Consider the following 18,267-nt stretch of genomic DNA (forward strand, 5'->3'; position numbering starts at 1 on the left):
GGTCATCTCTAGGGAATTGTGCAGGCTCCGGAGGGATTCCACTCCCCCCCACCCACCCCACTTTGCTTCTAGGCCCTTCTCTTGCAGCCTAGGCCTCTTTGCTTGCTGGCAACATGGGGATTCCCCCTTCCTCCCAGCTCCAGCTCTCCTGGTTCTAGGATATGCCCTATCTCAGTCATTTGTGCATTAGTAGCTACTTTAAACTGCCGACCATAGTCCTTATAGGCTTAAGAACAAGTACAAGCTCACCGCTCTCGCGTCAATGCTGACTCATGGGTCTCAGACTGTCACTGTTGAAAGCCCAGTCTTTCCCGAGGAGCTGCTGGTGGTTTTGAACTGTGGACCAGCGGGATGGCAGACCACTGCATAGCCACCGTGCTACCAGGCCTCCATCGACTTCAGGAGCTGGGGGTCAGGAAGGAGCATGGCTGTTGTTCGCTGCTGTCTCGTCGTGTTTGGTCCGTGGCAATCCAGTGGGTGCCGAGTGGTCCTGCGTCTCGGCGTTTGTGTCCTTTGGGGAGCAGTTCACCAGGCCTGCCTGCCGAGGCGTGCCCCTGGGTGGTGTGGAAGGGCCACCCATGTGGTCAGTCATCAAGCATCTAACCATTTGTGTGACCCAGGGGACCGGAACGAATTTTAGATGTATGGTTGTGAACCCTGGCGGTGTCCTGATTATGCTCTGGGCTGCTAAATTCGAGGCCAGTAGACGGAAGCCCCCAGCTGCTTGAGGAAGACAGATGAGGCAGTCTATGCCCATAGAGACGGACAGTCACGGACACGACTGAACGATGGACTGATTTGACATTTGTGTTCATCCCATCAAAAAATATAGAGAAATTTACAGTCATGGAGCTGGTTTTGGTTGGCTAGGAGTTGATTTCGCCTAACCTCCTAGTAACCCCGTGTGGCACAGTAGCACCAGCCCATGCGGTTTAGAAAACACCTCTTTATGGAAGGAGGTCACCAACGTTTTCTTTTGTGGAGACACTGGGTCCCTTGACACTTCCAACCATTCCGTTACCAGTCAAGAGCTTAACTGTTGTTGCCACCAGACCTCCGCTTAGAGCTTTAGGTGTGACTCCAGAGATGTGATTCTTTGGGCTCTTAGAACCCCCACCCCCTCCCAAGGACACAGTCTTCTCCTGGGGCTCCGGGGTGGGCGAGATTTAGATGGGGCCGGGGGTGGGCTAGTCGTGTCTGTATTTGGAATCAAATGACTCTGGAAACTTCCAAGTCAACCCACCAGCAATAGTGCTGTGGCCAATTCTGTTCTAGAGCCCCAAAAGACCTCTCAAATTCATTTTTGGGGAGCGTTTAAGTCTTAAAAGAGACAAAGACAGACACATCGTCCAGATGAGGAGGTCATTAGTATTAGGTCAAACTGATGTCGGGGAATTCAGATCGGGGCACTGGTTCAATAAGGCAGAGGACAAAAGAAGCTGCCACCAATTCATGATTGGTGGCAGATCAACACATCAGAGTCACAGGTGGGACCACAGGAGCAGGAACGGGACCATGATTGGGACAGGTACATTGTGTTATTTAAGAGCTTACAAAATTGGTCCATGGCCTTCAGACCAAGGTCAAAATCAAACACTGTTGTGGAGTCAATGCCGACTCAGAAGGACCTTATAGGACAGGGTAAAACTGCCCCTGTGAAGTTTCTCAAACTGTAACTCTTTATGGGAGAAGGCGGCCATCGCGAAACTGATAGGGCATGATTCATGACTCATGACCCCTGTATTGTCCCCAGCAGGGTGACCTCCATCAGGACACACCCAGGCAAGCCCCTAAGGGCGACTGCCCCTCCCTGGGCTGGCCGGAGATGGGTGGAGCTCATTACTACATTCCAAGGCCCTCTACCATAGGACAAGATGATCTAAGACAGTAGTTCTCAACCTGGGGCTTGCAACCCTTTTGGGGGTTGAACGACCCTTTCACATGGGTCGCCTAATTCATAACAGTAGCAAATTGACAGTGATGAAGTAGCAACGAAAGTAATTTTATGGTTGGGGGGTCACCACAACATGAGGAACTGTATTAAGGGGTCGAGGTATTAGGAAGGTTGAGAACCTTGGTTTATGATCAGAAAGGATTCAATGGGTGGGGGCTTACTCTACGTGGGGACTCTGCCCATGAATTTCGGGCTGTCACCACCTCCATGACCTTTGCAAACCGGGGTACAAACTGAAGCTCCAATACACTTCTGAAAATACCTGCGCCTTTCTCATTTAACCACGTAATATACAGATACAAGCCTCCAAGAGTTTGTAAATGGAAGAGTGAGTGGGTGCACTCAAATATTTAAATATGAAACGGAAAAAAAGTTGAATCTGAAATGTTGGGACAGGAAGACGGGAGTGAGGAAGCTGTAGCATGGGGGAAATGTCACCCACAAGCTACATAAATTCTCCTGAATGAACCTGGGACATGGCCTGGTGGCAGGCTCTGATGTGTGCATGGTAACGGGTTACTGACAGGTCATGTGCAGATGTATAAATCCACAGGCCAGCCAAGGATAGCCTTGTTAAATGATCACATGGCCTGGAGGCTCCCTCTTGAATGGTTGGCTGAGTGCCTTTATGCAGGCACCCAAGGTCAGCTTTAAGCCTAGAGCATTGGTCTGAGCATTTTCATCTCTGGACCATCATGCTGGCTCCTTGGTTCCCCATGTTACCAGGTAGTCTGTAACCCACCCATCCTCACAGGGCTTGGCTCCTGGAAAGCAATGGCCGGCCTCTCCCATCCCTGTTTGGACACTGTCATCATCGATACCAAAATGAGGGGCAGGTAAAGTAGGTGTCTAATTTGGGGGTGTTGTAAAGAGCCCATTGAATCAAATTGGGCTCTTTTTGCTTCCATAGTCCAGCCCTTGTTAGAGAGCTAGACACTTCTGCTTGGAGAATCTTGGGCTCTTTCCTCTGAAGTGGCCTCCGGAATTTTGCAGTCCACCTCCTTGAATTGCAGACCAAGAAACTGAGGTCAGCACTTGAAGGCAGTGGTAGAAGAGTGATATGTCCAGGCCATACAAGGTTGCATAGACCTCTAGAGAGGGAGGGCCAGCCCTGGGGGATGTCAACCTTAGGCTCTGAGTTCTAAATTAGCGTCACAGGTGAGTCTTGAAAGTTATTTCTTCCAGAGGCATGGGAAGCCAAGTTTTTCAGGAGATCAACTAGAGAAGAGGCATTGTTTTCTGAGCTGGAAGAACTTTGGAGACGAGCTCTTCCTGTCTGTCATTGACTGGGGAGGGTACTGTCATCCAGAGTGGATCCTGGGCTCCTCCATGCGAGAGCCCAGAGCTGGAAGGGACATTGACAGTGAGGTTGACGAGGCTACAGGTCACTGCTCAAGGCTCAGCCTGCGCAAACCAGGACCTGGAGGGAAGCAGACGAGAAGGATCCTTGGGAGCTGGGAACTCAGAGCCACCTGGGAGAAGGTGTTCATGGCAGCAGTGGGCCATGGCAGACTTCAGATCTGTACCCCCAGTGTGCAGGTACAAACAGGACACTTGTGTATAATGCTCTTGGCCTGTCCTGGCATTCTGTAAAATAATACACCCTGCAGAATACAGTGCATGCAGCCCTGGTTGAAAACATTCCTGGGGAGATGGGAACAATAGGCAAGCATCATATTAGGGGCGGGAATTGGGTTTTCAGAGAAGCGGTGCCAGCCACCCACCTCAGCACTGTGCTCTCTTTTCACCAGTCCCTTGACTTAGGAGGGCAAGAAATGAGTGTCAAGAGCTGCATGGGGTCAAGTACTTCACCAAGTTACCTCAGCTAGGGGAGGGAGGGGGGGGAGGGAAATCGAGCTGATTCCAGGAACCCAAGTGGAAGGTGAATTTTGAGAATGACGAGTGCAATGGATGTATAAGGGAGCTTTGCTCAATTGATGTATGTAAGGATTGTGATGAGTTGTATGAGCCCCAATAAAAAGATTTATTAATTAAAAAAAAAAAGATCTGCATGGGGACTGCTCTGCTGGTTCCAGCGAAATTGGCCCTGGGAGGTAGAAACCAGCATGGTCAGAAGCCTTGGTCCCTCCCCATGGTAGCAAGTGGACCTTAGTATCAGAGTGCCGCTATCAGGGACTTAGGGACAATGGGAGATGGCCAGTGTGGCTTGAGGGACAAGAGTCCTTGTGTTGGTTTTCTGCTACCTCTCTTCCAGGACCATCCACTGCAAGTCCAGAGCTTCTGTTACACTGCTCTTAACTCAAGTCTGGCTCAGGAAACTGGCCTTTTGGCCAACTGGGCTTCTTGAGCAGACTGTGTTCTGGCTCTCCCTAGGAGCCCACTGTCCAGAGAGGCTTGCTGATGGCCATCTCCCTTTCTGTCGCTGGGGGGGGCGGGGAGGCAGAAGGCCCCAGGCAAGGCTGCCAGGGCCCCACGGTGAGTGGGCTGACTCCTTCTAGTCGGAGCCTGGGGATCTGGCACTAAGCCACCAGGGGTGCACTGCGCCGTAGGCCTTGGCCTCCTGACCCCCACAAACAAGGTTATTCCAAACGGCAGCTTGGCCTTTCTCGTTCAGATGGATTCTGTCTCCCATCTGTCACAAGACAAGTGGCAATCGGGAATTCAGAATGGCTGTGTGTGTGTCACAGTCCTCTGATGGGCCTGTTGGGTCACACAGACAAGTCTTAGATGTCATTCACAGATAAACGTGAACACGGGCTTTCAGATGTTTGTCTCTTGAGTTGAAGAAAACAACGCGGACTTCTGTACGTGTGTATACTTGCTCTTCTAAGTGGCGCGTAAAACGGAGAGCACCCACGCCTCTCAAATTGGTTCCAGCCACCGTGGGCTCTACAGGACAGAGCCAAACCGCCACATGGGGTTTCCCGGTTTGTCGTCTTTATGGCAGTAGACGGTCCCATCTTCTTTCCCATGGAGAGGCTGGTGGATTTGAACCACAGACCTATGGTTAGCAGCTAAATACTTAGCCACTGCGCTACCAGCATTCCTTAAAGCAGACAGGAACAGATGTTGATTGTGAAGGTGCAAGTAGATTTTTTCCCCCCTCCTTTTGAAATCACAGAGGCCTTATGAGGTTAGGGAATATCATACTATCCTGAAAAAAATGGCACCAGAAAGTAAGGTAGCAAGAAGATGTGACTACTCAACAAGCACACTCACTGCCATCAAGTCGACCTTGCATCACGGCGATTGCATCCTTGAAGAATAGAGCTGCCCCTGTAGATTTCTGAGACTGTGCACTGTTACGGGAATGGAAAACCTGCCTTGGCATGGCTGGCCATTTCAAACTGCTGACCTAGTGATTGGCAGCCGAATCCTGTACCCACAATGCTACTGGGGCTCCAGAGAGGTAGGTGTTCTTGCCACCAAGCTGGTTCCGAGCCAGCCACCCTAGGTAAACAGAAAGCAGCGCGCCTGATCCTGCGCCATCCTCACCAAGGCTGCGCTTCAGCCATGGCTGCAGCCACGGTGTCCAGGGCCTTCCTCATTTCCACGGCCCCTCTACTCTACCAACCGTGATGTCCTTCTCCGGGGTCTACTCTCTCCTGATTGTATGTCCAAAGTATGCGGGACAAAGTCTCCCCATCCTTGCCATGAAGAACTATTCTGGCTGTATGTCTTCCCAGGCGGGCTTGTTTGTTCTTCTGTCAGTCCACGGTACTTTCCGATTCTTCACCAACACCCTCATTCAAATGCATGGATTCTTCTATGGTCTTCTGTATTCAGTGTCCAGCTGGCTTTCACAGGCAAATGAGATGATGGAAAATAGCTAGGCTTGGGTTAGTGCACCCCAATCCTCAAAGGAGCATCCTTGCTTTTCAATGCTTTAAACTGGTTTGGTTTCTTTTAAAATCATTGTATTGGGGGCTTGTACAACACTTATCACAATCCATACATTTATCCATTGTGTCAAGCACACTTGTACATTTGCTTTCTACTTGAGCCCCTGGTATCAGCTCCTCATTTTTTTACCCTCCCTCCCCGCTCTCCTCTCCCTCATGAACACTTGATAATTTATAAATTATTATTATTTTTTCATATCTTACACTGTCTGACATCTCCCTTCACCCACTTTTCTGTCGTCCGTCCCCCAGGGACGAGGTTATATGTAGATCCCTGTAATCAGTTCCCCTTTCCTACCCTACCTTTGTTCCACCCTTCCAGTATCACCACTCTCAGCACTGGTCCTGAGGGGTTCATCTGTCCTGGATTCCCCATGTTTCCAGTTCCTATCTGTACCAGTGCATATCCTCTGGTCTAGCCAGATTTGTAAGGTAGCATTGAGATCATGATAATGGGGGGAGGAAGCATTAAAGAAGTAGAGGCAAGTTGTATGTTTCATCGTTGCTACACTGCACTCTGACTGGCTCATCTCCTCCCCGAGATCCTTCTGTAAGATGTTCAGTTGCCCACAGATGGGCTTTGGGTCTGTAATCTGTACTAGCCCTCATTCACAATGATATTATTTTTTTGTTCTTTGATGCTTGATACCTGATCCCTTCGATACCTCGTGGTCACACAGGCTGGTGGGCTTCTTCCATGAGGGCTTTGTTGCTTCTGAGGCAGCGGATTTACGCAGTGCAATGCAATGCATCCTTGGCTCTCTCAGCTGCTGCTCTCATTAGCATTGGTTGTAGATCCAAGCAAGACAACCCCTTGACAACTTCAACCTTTTCTCCCTTATCAGGTTGTTGTCTATTGGTCCAGGTGGGAGGATTTTGGCTTTCTTGACATTGAGTTGTAATCCACTCTGAAGGCTGCAGTCCTTGACCCCCATCAGCAAGTGCTTCAGGTCTTCCTCACTTTCAGCAAGCAAGGTTGTATCATCTGCATAGTGCAGGTTGTTAGTAAACCTTCCTGCAATCCTGGTGCCACATTCTTCTTGCTGTAAGCCAGATTTTTCTGATTCCATATTGACTCAGCATGGAGCTTGAATAAGCATGGTGAATGGTTACAGCACTGATGCCCACCTTTCCTGACTTTAACCCATGCAGTATTTCCTTGTTCTGTTCATTCAGCTGTGTCTTGTGCCATGTACAGGTTCCACATGAGCACCACAAAGTGTTCTGGAACTCCCATTCTTCTCAAGATTTTCCACAGCTTGTTATGATCCGCCCAGTCGAGTGCCTCAACACAGTTCATAAAACACAAGTAAACACCTTTCTGCTATTCTCTGCTTTGAGCCGAGATCCATCTGACATCAGCAATGATATTTATTGTTCCACTTCCCATTCTGAATCCAGCCCGAGCCTCTGGCAGCAACTTGTCAATACACTACTGCAACTGTTATGTCATCGGCAACACTGTACTTGCAGGTGATGTTTGTGTAGAAGGAGCATTCTATGGGGTCACCTTTCTTTCTAATGCACTCAGTTGACCAGGTAGTTGTCTTCCAAATTTCTTGGCTTAGACAAGCGAGTGCTTCCAGCGCTTTATCAGCTTGCTGAAACATTCTATTTGGCATTCTTTCAGTTCCTGGAGCATTGTTTTCGGCTAATGCTTTCAATGGAGCTTGGACTTCTTCCTTCGGCACCATTGTTTCTTGCTCCTGTGCCTCCTCCTGAAATAATTGTTTGTCAGCTCGTTCTTTTTGCTACAGTGACTCTGTATTCTTCCCATGTCTTTGGATGCTTACTGCATCATTCAATATTTTTCCCATAGAATCTTTCATAACTGTAATTTTGCTACTGTTATGAATTGTAATGTGACTACCTGATATGCAGGATGTTTTTTCATTGTTACAAATTGAACAGAATTAAGCATAATTAAATCACAGTAATTAAGCACAAAACAATATGTAATTATATATTGTGAAATGTTTGTTTTCTCATGGTCTTAGGTGACTCCTGTGAAAGGGTCATTCGACTCCCAAAGAGGTCGCCACCCACAGGTTGAGAACCGCTGGTCTAGGAGATTCTCAGCACAGGGACACTGGGTCCAAACGATAGAGTCTGCTGCCAGCTCTTCTATCATGGTGGTAACAGGTTCTCTGCTTACTTCTCTCTCCTTTTACCTCTTTTAAGCTAAAAAATGTTGAGGTGACACCCTAGGGAAATTTCACTTAAAGGGGATCAGGATTATGACCTAAGTAAGAGCATTGGTTGTCCCAACAACTAATGGGCTGATTACATCAGACCCCTTCATGGGAGATGATTATTACATCATTACATAACTGTCAAATTACATAGTCACATAGCTGTCTATCGACATCATGATACATGGCGAGATGATTGAAGTATTGGGAATTTCATTTTGCTTGGATCCATAGTCAATGACCATGGAAGCAGCAGTCAAGAGCTCAAAGTCTACACATAGAATTGGTTAAATCTGCTGCATGAGACGTCTTTAAAGTCTTGCCAAGCGGGGGCAGAGGTTGCCGCATCGACTGGAGTCCTGAGGTGCATGCTGTTTGACGCAGCACCCGCTGCCTCAGCAGCCAGAACCATAAGACCGTTGGCAGGGAGGTTTCTCACCTGAACCAGAAAGGCTGGGTGCGAACATGCTAGACGCACGAGGCTGACTGCTCCCATAAAACATCACAGTCTAGGCAGCCCAATGGGGCAGCTCCGCTGTGTCCCGCAGGGACCTGAGGAGGAGCATGGGATGGCTGGATGGCTGTTGGTAGGTGGCAGAGTATTGTGCTTTAACTATTGCGGGATCCCTCTTTCTCTACGTTCCAAAAGAATGCCTTGCAGTTGGAAAAACAGAAATGGCTGGACAAGCCTCCGGTATGTGTGCCGGATACCGTGAGGGCCACGGCAAGAGACTTCCTTTGCGTGGCTCAGCCTCCAATGCCAGTGGAAGTCCCTGCATGATTCCTCCCCTGGGAGGGAGGGTCCCCAGTCCAGGGCCCTCCATTTCTCCTGTGCCTGCAGTTCTGCCACTTTCGCGTTTGGTCCCCCAGAACCAATCTGGGGGGGATTCGGACCCGGGTGCTTGCCGTGGCTCCCTGGCGGCCTTTTGTGCAAACTGTCCAGCGCATTGGAAAGATGCCTCATGTCTGGTCATTTGACCAGAGGCTATATCTTTTTTTTTATGTTATTCGACAGGTTTGTAATACTGTACTCCCGGGCTCTTGGAAAGAGAGACGAAGTCTTACCAAAAAGACAGGACATGAGCCCCCTCAGTTCCACAAGCCGCTTTAAGTCGCTCTCCCAGTGGCAACTCGAAGTTCTCAGAAACAGCAGGGCCCGGATTCGTTATTTAACATCAAACAGGAAACCGGAAGTCTCCGGCTGCAGCACCGGAGGGTTTTGCTCAGCTTTGCTCTACGGTTCCTCTCTGCGGCAGACGTGGTTTCTTGTAGGCAGGGATCCTCGATGGGGGTTCATGACCGTCTTCAACCCGAACTTGACCGCTCAGACTGGGTCCGTAGTGCGAGGCTTTCCAGTCGACCCAGGGCGGGGGTCGGCGTGGGATTGAGCAGCTAGCTCCTTCTCAAAAACGGAGACGCACATGGGCACTTGGGAAGGCTTTGTGCAGGGCTGTCTTGAAGCCCGACATGTGCAATATGAATTTACTGCTGAAGACCTGGGCTTCATTTTAAGGTCAGGCTTCAATTTCTAGAGAACATAATTTGCTGCTATTTTTAGAGCACCATGATTGCTCGTAATAACTAATGGAAGAAAAAAAAAACCTAAACAGAGAACTACATGTGTAACAGCTGTGTCTGCTTAAACTTGATTAAAGGCGGCTTAAAAAAAAAAAAAAGCACGTAAGTAAACAGAAGATTGAGCGACAATAGAGACGGGGAAAAGACAGGGACCCCTCTCCTTGGGAAAAGTGGTACCGGCATCACTTGCTCCACTGCGAAGGCCACGCGTTGTCTGTGTTTAAAGTTTACTTTGTCTGGAGTGGGATCAATGTTGTAGTGAATAATTTATAGCCAGCATGAATGAGCTCATTAGTCACCTTTTCAGACTTTAAATGAGTTTTGTGGTTGTCATTACACGAGCCTTCTGTTCAGCCGCCGAGCAAAATGGCAGTTTGGCAGTTGGCTGCCTTCTCACCAGGCAGCCCGCCTCCCTGCAGCTCTGCACCGGCTTGATGGTCCTCTGAAGCCTTCCCGCGCTCTCCCCCTGGGCAGGTCCAGGAGCTCTCCCATTTCCGAGGCCTTTTGCACCCCTAGTTTCAATGAAAAGTCTCGGGGCGATTAAAATAATAAGAAAGCATTCCCGCTTGTTTGCTGGCGAGAATAAAGCGGACGGAGTGAGCGATCCAGCAACTCTTGTGTATTTATCTCCTTTGTGCTTCCTTTGATATTGGGTGCATCCAGAGGCAGTACGCTGAGGTGTACCTGGGGAGCCCTGGAGCCTGGCTTCCAGAGGAGGGCAGGCATTTCGGGTGAGGGGATGTTTCTGGTGTCTGGTTGCTTCTGAGTAAGTTGGCATTGGGCCAGCGCTGAACATTCGCACAGTGGTGAAGTGTGTGGCTGCGAAGGGGAAGCTCTGCACGTAGGAAGAAAGGTCTGGCAACCCACGGCTTCTAAGAGCTCACAGCCCCAGGCAGCCTTATCGAGCGCAGTTCTGCTCGGGAGCCTCTACGGGGATCTCCATGGGGAAGGAATTGGCCTGACCATTTCCAGGGCCATTAAAAACCACATGTTGCCAACAGTTCAGTAGACAAAATGCCAACCAGGGACCTCATCCCAGTTCATCAAAACCCAAACCATACTCACTGCTATCCAGTCAATGTTGACTCGTTGCGACTCTCTCGGACAGGGTAGAACTGCCCCCATGGGTTTCTGAGGCTCTAGCTGTTTACGGGAGTAGAAAGTTCTGTCTTTCTCCTAAGGAGCGGCTGGTGGTTTCTAACCTTGGGATCGCAGCCACTATACACCAGGGTTCCTACTCCGTAGTCCTGAGGATCATGAAAACCTGAGTGATGTGGCTACTTCCTGGCTATCCCCCTTGGGGGGGGGGGCGGGTGGGATTTCTGTAGCCAGGCGTGGACCATTTCCCCAGTGGGTTTGGCCCACATTCCCCTCTCCCAAGAATGGCCAGGACACTCACTATCCCTGCCCAGCTCAGCCCTTGCTGGCACTCCTGGTGGACAGACGCTTGCGCAGGGGTGTCTCGGCCAGGTGCCTGGACCTTGGTGCGTCTGACGTTCGCATTGAGCAGCAGGCACTCGTGGCTCCCGTCCCCAGCATGGGCAGGCCCCCCATTCCGGGATCCATATTGTTCGACAGCTGGCCCAGCCCTGTGTGAGGCAGGCAGGAAAGATACTCCGTATTCCTCTCTGGAAGAAGTGCCAACTGGAAAAGGGCGCCTGCTTGTTTGGGGGCCAAATCTTTGAAATCAGCCGGAGCCACGTGTCTGTGAGAAATGAGGTGCCGTGGAGGCTGGGAATTAGCAATCCATTTGTCCTGCTTGGCAGTTCTGTGGGCACAGGCACCGCAACATTAAAGGGGTCAGAAATACCTTTTCTGGAAAGAAGGAGGGGGAGTCCTGCTTAACACCCCCTCCCCCTAAGGAGCAGCAAGTCCTTCAGGCCTGGCTGTTGTACTAAGTTCAGTGAGTCGCTCCTCCCCGCGTTTCAACTCTCGCCCATCAAGGAAATCCTGCTGGTCATCATTTCACCCTCGCCATTTCCCAGTGAGTTTATCAAGGTTGGAGCATGTCCTCGGTTTAAAAGCAAACAAACAAAATCGAAACGAGAAGAATGGGTTTTTGTTTTTATTTTGTCTTTCCGGTCCCTTCTGCAAAAGCAAGAGGGGAGAAGTTCGTTCTTTCTTGGCGTGGCGAAGACGCTGGCACAGAAACCCACGCGGCTGTGCTTGCCGGAGAGGGAAAAGGAGAGCTTGTAAAACCCAAACCCAAACCAACAAAACCTAAAACTTGGGAAGTGGAAGGGCTGAGGTTGTGACTGGTGGCTGCTGTCAGGTAAGAGGAGAAGTGTTCATGGGTACTTCTCTTTCTGCCCCGTGAGCTACACTGAGCCTGGGACGCAAGGAACAGGAAGAGGCCCTTGGCCAGCTTACTAACAGTTTACTTGGCTCTCGCTATCTGGTTGATTCATATTTTATTACAATAATTTGTTGTGCGCTATTCGCCCCTGACTGGTGGTGACTCCATGTGTAACACAATGAACTGTCGCTTGGCCCTGCGCCACCTTCAGGGTTGTTGCTGCTCTGTGCCAGTTCCCTCCTGATGACACATCCAAAGCGAGCGAGTTAAAGTCTCGCCCTGCTTCATCCACAGGGTTTGGGGAAGTGGATCACCAGACCTTTGTTCCTTGTCTTCCTCTGGATTCTCTGCTGAAACCGTGCCACCGTGGCTGCCCCTGCCGGCATGTGAACTATGGATAGCGTAGCTTCCGTTTCACCATGAGCGACCGCTGGTATTTGAAATCCTGGCATAGTTTCCAGCATCCTAAGCTGCCACCGAACAGCCAAGCGACAGATGGATAGTGGTGGATTGCTATGTAATGTCACCAAAACCAACCCGACCTCACGGCCATCAAGTCCTTACTGACTCAGTGGTCCTGGAGGACAGGGTAGCACTGCCCGAGGGTTTCTGAGGCTCTGTTTACAGAAGTGGAAAGTGGCGTCTTTCTCCCAAGGAGCAGCTGGTGGTTTCAAACTGCTGACGTCGCAGCTAGAAGCCCGATGTGTAACCACTACGCCACCAGGGCTCGCAAGTGATCAAAACTCAAACTCACTGCCTTCGAGGCGATTCCGACTCATAGTGACCGTATGCCCCCTGTGGCAGAACTGCCCCCTGTGGGTGTCGGAGACGCTAACTCCTTACGGGACTAAAAAGCCTCATCGCTGAACCGTGGAGCCTGTTCCACCACCCAGCCCCATTGCAGGGATACATCGTGCCAGATTAATTGTGACTTTGAAGATGAACTTTGGGGTTTGTGCAAGTAGGGCCTTTTCAGGCCGCCCTCAAGTTCCTCTCCTTCATGTCCTCATGGTCCTCTTTTCCCCTCTGAGCCCCATCCTCTGTCCCCAACGGGTTCTCACTCAAGCCCGTTGTTCTGGATTAATCTAAAGTCTTTCTTGGTGCCTCCATGAAACATAACCCTCCACTCGGCTCCAATCCCAGCCCCATGACTCACCAGCTGGGTGACTCTGGGCAACTGGCCAAACCTGCGGATGCCTCAGGTTCCGCATCCACAGGATGGGGTACTAATCACAGCGACCTCACGGGGTGAATGGGAGGCTGCAAGGAGTGGCTATTTATAAAGCTGTATTACACCATCTGGCACCCAGGAGGAAGTATTGCCTAACTAAATAAACGGGGTCTGGTGGCTAGGCACTGGGCTGCTAACCATGAGGTCGGTGGTTCAGACCCACTAGCTGCCCTTTGGGAGAAAGATGAGACGATCTGCTCCCATAGAGATTTACAACCGCAGAAACCCTAGGTGGGCATGCTATGAGTCTGAATTAAGACAAAGGCCGTCTTTTTTTTTTTTTCTCTCTCTTTTCTTTTTGAGATTCAAGAGATGGACTGCGTTCTCCAGGGTACCCACTTGGCTGCAGGAGATATTGCTGGCAACTCAAGGTGGGCCTGACTGGGTGCAGATTTTTGCCCATCGAGTGTGGTATTTGGTCCCTCCTAGCTGGGAGGACCGTGCAGTGTTTTGTTCTCTCGTCCCTATGGGTTGGAACTGACTTCGTGGAACCTTCACCACCACAATAACAAGCGTGCCTGGCCACTGATGGATGGTGAGCGTGCGTCTCACACACATTGGGCATGTTGTCAGGAGAGAACCTTCCCTAGAGAAGGACGTCGTGCTTGGTCAAGATAGACGGGGGCAGTCAGTACACAAGAGGAAAGCCTTTGTGAGTGAGAGAGAGAGAGAGAGAGAGAGAGAGAGAGAGAGAGAGAGAGAGAGAGAGAGAGAGAGAGAGAGAGAGAGAGAGAGAGAGAGAGAGAAAGCAGCAGTCCATTCTGTTGTAGATGAATCCCTCAGAGTCAGAACCAACTAGACGGCACCTAACAACTACTCCCACCACCACGCCTGGTAAAGCAGAGGGTCTGAAACAGAGGAAGAGCCTCAAGGAGATGGCCGGACACAGGGCTCAGAGAGGGCTGTGACGGCGGGCTCAGAGGGCTGTAGCACTAGCCTTCTACCAGGCTGAGCTCAGAGAGGCCAAGGACTGTGAGGGCGGCACAGGACTGAGCAGGGCTCCCTCCTGCTGGACACAGGGTCACTGTGAGACAGCAGACTGGCTGGCATCTAACACAAGGGTAATTTGCTGTACAGAAACAATCTGGGGACAGAGCGCAAATGGTTCTCGTTGCTCACCAACCATTCACTGGAGTAGTTCCCTCTTCGTGGCGTCTACAGAAGTCTTTGTAGAGAGAGTTTGACACCCAAAGCCTTCACCTTCGGAAGGCTTCCCAGAGCCAAGGATGGGCCCAGCGGGCAGGACCTTTGTCCGACTTAGCCGTTCTCCCATTTGCTGGGAACACCAGCCTTTTCAGGCAGGGACTGCTTTGTGTCCCTCCCGATTGAAAAGGTTTCAAAGCGTTTTGTGAAGGCTTTGCAAACATGTTTTTCCTCCCAAACGCTTACATTCGGAAATGTTTGCAAATTGTATCACACATCCAGCGTATGAGAATGGGAACATGACCAGTGAAGGGAGTGCCTCCTTTCAAATGACTGGAGATTGCACACGGGAGGGGACAAAAGGGGACATGGTCCCACTGCGGCCTGTAGAATACTACTCTGCTGTCTCTGGTGCATTTGACACAGTGGGCTCGAGCGTAGTGAGGGTTGCGGCTGAAAGGAACAGGCAGCGTTTCGTTCTGTTGTACAGAGTGTGACCATGTTGGCACCTAAGAACCACCACCGATTCCAGCAACTTACAAGTTTTCCCAACTTTGAATTCCAGCAACTTACAAGTTTTCCTGACTTTGAATTGATGTCCTAGCAGACGGCTTCCTAAATTCCTGTTGCCCATTTCAGTTCCTTTATCAATACAGACTTATCTAGCATCTTGTGTGTGCTGAGCATTGGGCTGAGGGCACTGAAAACACCATCCAGGAGATGGATGGATGCCCTGGCCTCAACAGCGAGCTCTGGCATCTCCAAGAACAGGGAGGTGGGGAAGGGGACAGGGCAGTGTTTCATTCTGCCATACACAGGGTGGCCAGGAGTTGGAGGTGACTGCACAGCACCTTACAACAACAACATGCTGCTGCAGAACCTACATACCCGCCCTGCTGCTCGTGGCCCCTGGGGAAGAAGTCGTCTGCAGGAAGGTCCGTGAAGCCCCCAGTCAGGGAATAAGTGTCTCCCGCAGTGCGTCCCGGCATGGGGAAGGTCCGGCTGTCCAACGTGCTCAGAAGACAGTGGCTGCAAAAGTTCATCCGACTGCTTCCACAAGGCTTTGCAGAGTCTGATGACACGTGGGTGCCTTTGGAAAGCTCTAGAAAGGGATCCAGAATGTGGTTGTTCCTAATTTGACACCCCCCCCCCCACACACACACCAGCACCCTTTCACCAGGGGTAAGGCACAGAAAGCAGAGTGGGAAGGCCACTCTCCTTTGGCATTCAGATCCAGTGGGGTCCTCATCTCAGCCGCAGACAGGTGTGTTCCACCCCTTCCTTTTCAGGGAGACTGACACCTTCTCACATCTCTTGCCACATCTGTCATGGAAGAGAGAAGATGTTTGAGAAGACAAGAGACCAAAACCTCATGGGGGTTGGGGAAAGAAAGGCAAGTGAAAAAAAAGAAAGGCAAGTGAATTCCAGGTATCTTAACTCAACCCTCTCCCCACCCCCCAGTCTTACTCTGAATTGCCTTTATGACTTTGTTTTGACCAGGGGCTAGGGTGGTTCCACCCAAGGAATACCTATTCAGGTGTTGGGAGATAAGAGCCTCCCTGGAGAGATGTACTACCTTCAACTCCCACCCTCTTTGGAACTCTAAGGTCCAGAGACAGGAATATACTGTGAGGAGATTCCTAGCTGTAGTGTGAATGTTACTTGGGGTGGGTGGGGCAGACCATTTCATCCTCAGGCTGATAAAGGCAGACACAAAGGTTGCTGCTGGGGCCTTGACAGGCCCTAAAGGTACACTTGGTTAAGGTATAGCCACTGACTCAAAGGTTGGCAAGTTGAGTCCACCCAGAGGCACCTCAGAAGAAAGGCCTGGCAAGCAACCTCTGAAAAGTGGCCACTGACAATCCTGTAGATCAACTCTCTGCTCTGATGCAAGTGGTGGCTGTGGTTGCACGGCGGGGGGGGGGGGGAGGTGATGTAGAGATTATCAGTACCCTCTAGGGGTGATGCCCCACAGAGGGAGGGGTGGGAGCTGGGCATTGCCACAGACTAGAGGATCTAGAGACCTTGCGAATGGCAGGGGTGAGACTGCAACTATGCTACCCCACCCCACTCCCACCCCCGGCAGTCAAGGAGGGCAGGCCGGTTTTGCCACAGTGGAGATAGGACCTGCACAGAGTGGGAAAGGCAGCCCCTTGCTGAAGATTTGCCACCGTCTGGGAGCTTAGTGAAGGGGAAATGTCTCAGATGGATCTGCCTGGCTTTCTTTATTGTTTGGAATAAAATAAATAACAAATCTAGAAAAGGGGGGGGGTTCTTCATCTTGGAGCTGAGTTGAACTGGGGCTGCAGAGCTGATGGGTTTCTGAGGAAGCTCCTACCACCCTTTGCCTCACTGGGAGCGCTGTTCTCCCTAGGTCAAAAACCGGCCCTCAGGTGGGCTCAGGTGTGAGGGGGAAGACTCCTCCAGTCTTATTTTGATCCTATCACCACCAGGGTGCCCCGTCCAACTCTCCTCAAAGGGTGGTGTGGCTTCACTGGTAGGTGGCCCTTCCCTGAGGGTGGCTAGATTTGGAGTGGTGGCATTGCTGGGCGCTGTGGGGCCCTGGGAATTGGCAGTCGGGTTCCTAAACTACCCCAAAGTCAAGAGGGGACCTGCTTTCTCTTCCAGCCTAGAATGTGCCTTGGGTAGATCACAGACCCTGGAGAGGCCGCGCCCCTCTAGGGCAGGTCCCTTGCTCCTTAAAGGCCATCCACCCCCCACCCCGCCCTTTCTTCAAGAGACGCAGGACCTGCGCACAAGCCACCTGGAGAGAGGCAGCCAGGCCTTGGTGACTTCCCCTGGGGACACATGGTGGGCGCTGGCGGAGAGTTCTGGAGGGCTCTGGGCGTCCCGCCAGGGCGCCCTAGTTTGGGAGAAGTGGACTCGGTTCTCCCCCTCGCGAGCCTCGGCCGCATAGTAATTCTTTTTATTTTTACTTTCGAGCCATGTAAGGCATGCGGATGGGGTAGGAGCGTTCCGGCGACACGTTGCCAGCGGCAGCCCGCCCGTGTGGCCTGAGCTTGGGGAGGGGACAGGCCTAGCTCCGTCGGCCCCACCTGCCCCCGCCACCCACGATCTCGGGGCCCAGGGCGCAGCGGGCGAGTGGCGCGGCCCGCCCCCGGCGGCGCCTCGGGGGCCCCAGGCCCGGGGCGGGGGACCGGGGTGCGGGCACGGTCCTCCGGCGGTGCGCGCCCCGCGCCGGAGGCGCCGCCGGCCCGGCCCACGTTTTCCCTCTCTCCGGCTCCCTCCGCCCTCCGCCCCGGCCCTCCCTCCCTCCTTCCTCCCCGCGCTTCCCCTCCTCCTGCCTGGTCATGTGTCGCCTTTTTTTGTTTGCAGTGGAAACAATTTCTCGCCGCTCGGCGCGCCCCGGCCCGACGCGCCGCGGCGGAGGCGAGCGGGAGGCGGGACGGGGCGGGGAGAGCGGCGGGGCCGGCGGGAGGACGCGGGCGCCCAGCGGACGCTGCAGGTCCCATGCCGCGCCGCGACCCCCGCGCCCCTGCCGCCCGCGGCCGCGCCCGCCCCCCGCCGCCCGCCGCCCCGGGCTCGCCGCGCCGCGCCCGCGCGCCCTCCCCGGGGCCCCCCAGCGATGCCCGCCGCGCCCCGCCAAACTTTGTCGGCTCCCGCTGAAGGGCCGCGGCGACCCCGCGCCCCGCTCCGGCCAGGTGAGTCCGGCTGCTCCCGGGCCAGCGACCCGGCGGGGCTGGGGCGACTCTGGGAGTCACCGGGCGACCCCTGGCCGGAGGCGGTCCCGGAGGCCATCTGCTGCCCGGAGGAGCGGGGAGACCCCTTCTCGGGGGGAGGGCGCGGGCGAGGGGCCTGGGCCAGCGGGGACGGGGACCCGGAGCCCAGAAGTTACCCGGCTCGCAGAGTTGCTGCCTCGACGTGCAGCCTCCGTCCCGGCGCCTCGGTTTGGGGGGGACGCCGACGGGACCGAGTTGGTATTGTGCATGGAGGATCGGCGCCGTGGCGGCCGGGGAGGGGGGTGCCGATCAAGGGGCGACCCCAAGATG

At 52.6% G+C, this 18,267-nt stretch overlaps 1 protein-coding gene across 2 annotated transcripts in view; it reads left to right on the top strand.

Moving 5' to 3' along the window:
- FOXN3 (forkhead box N3) overlaps positions 1–18,267 on the top strand; it is a 387,032-nt gene that overhangs the window by 152,418 nt on the left and 216,347 nt on the right. The window contains exon 1 of one of the 2 annotated variants that reach the window (XM_075531907.1): positions 17,780–17,919. The exons of the other annotated variant lie outside the window; for it this stretch is intronic. The gene's annotated coding sequence lies outside the window, so the exon portion shown is untranslated. Of the gene's footprint in view, positions 1–17,779; positions 17,920–18,267 lie in introns of those variants that run through there. 2 annotated transcript variants of the gene reach the window in all.

Source organism: Tenrec ecaudatus, chromosome 14 (assembly GCF_050624435.1).
Source record: "Tenrec ecaudatus isolate mTenEca1 chromosome 14, mTenEca1.hap1, whole genome shotgun sequence".
In the NCBI taxonomy this organism is placed as follows: domain Eukaryota; kingdom Metazoa; phylum Chordata; class Mammalia; order Afrosoricida; family Tenrecidae; genus Tenrec; species Tenrec ecaudatus.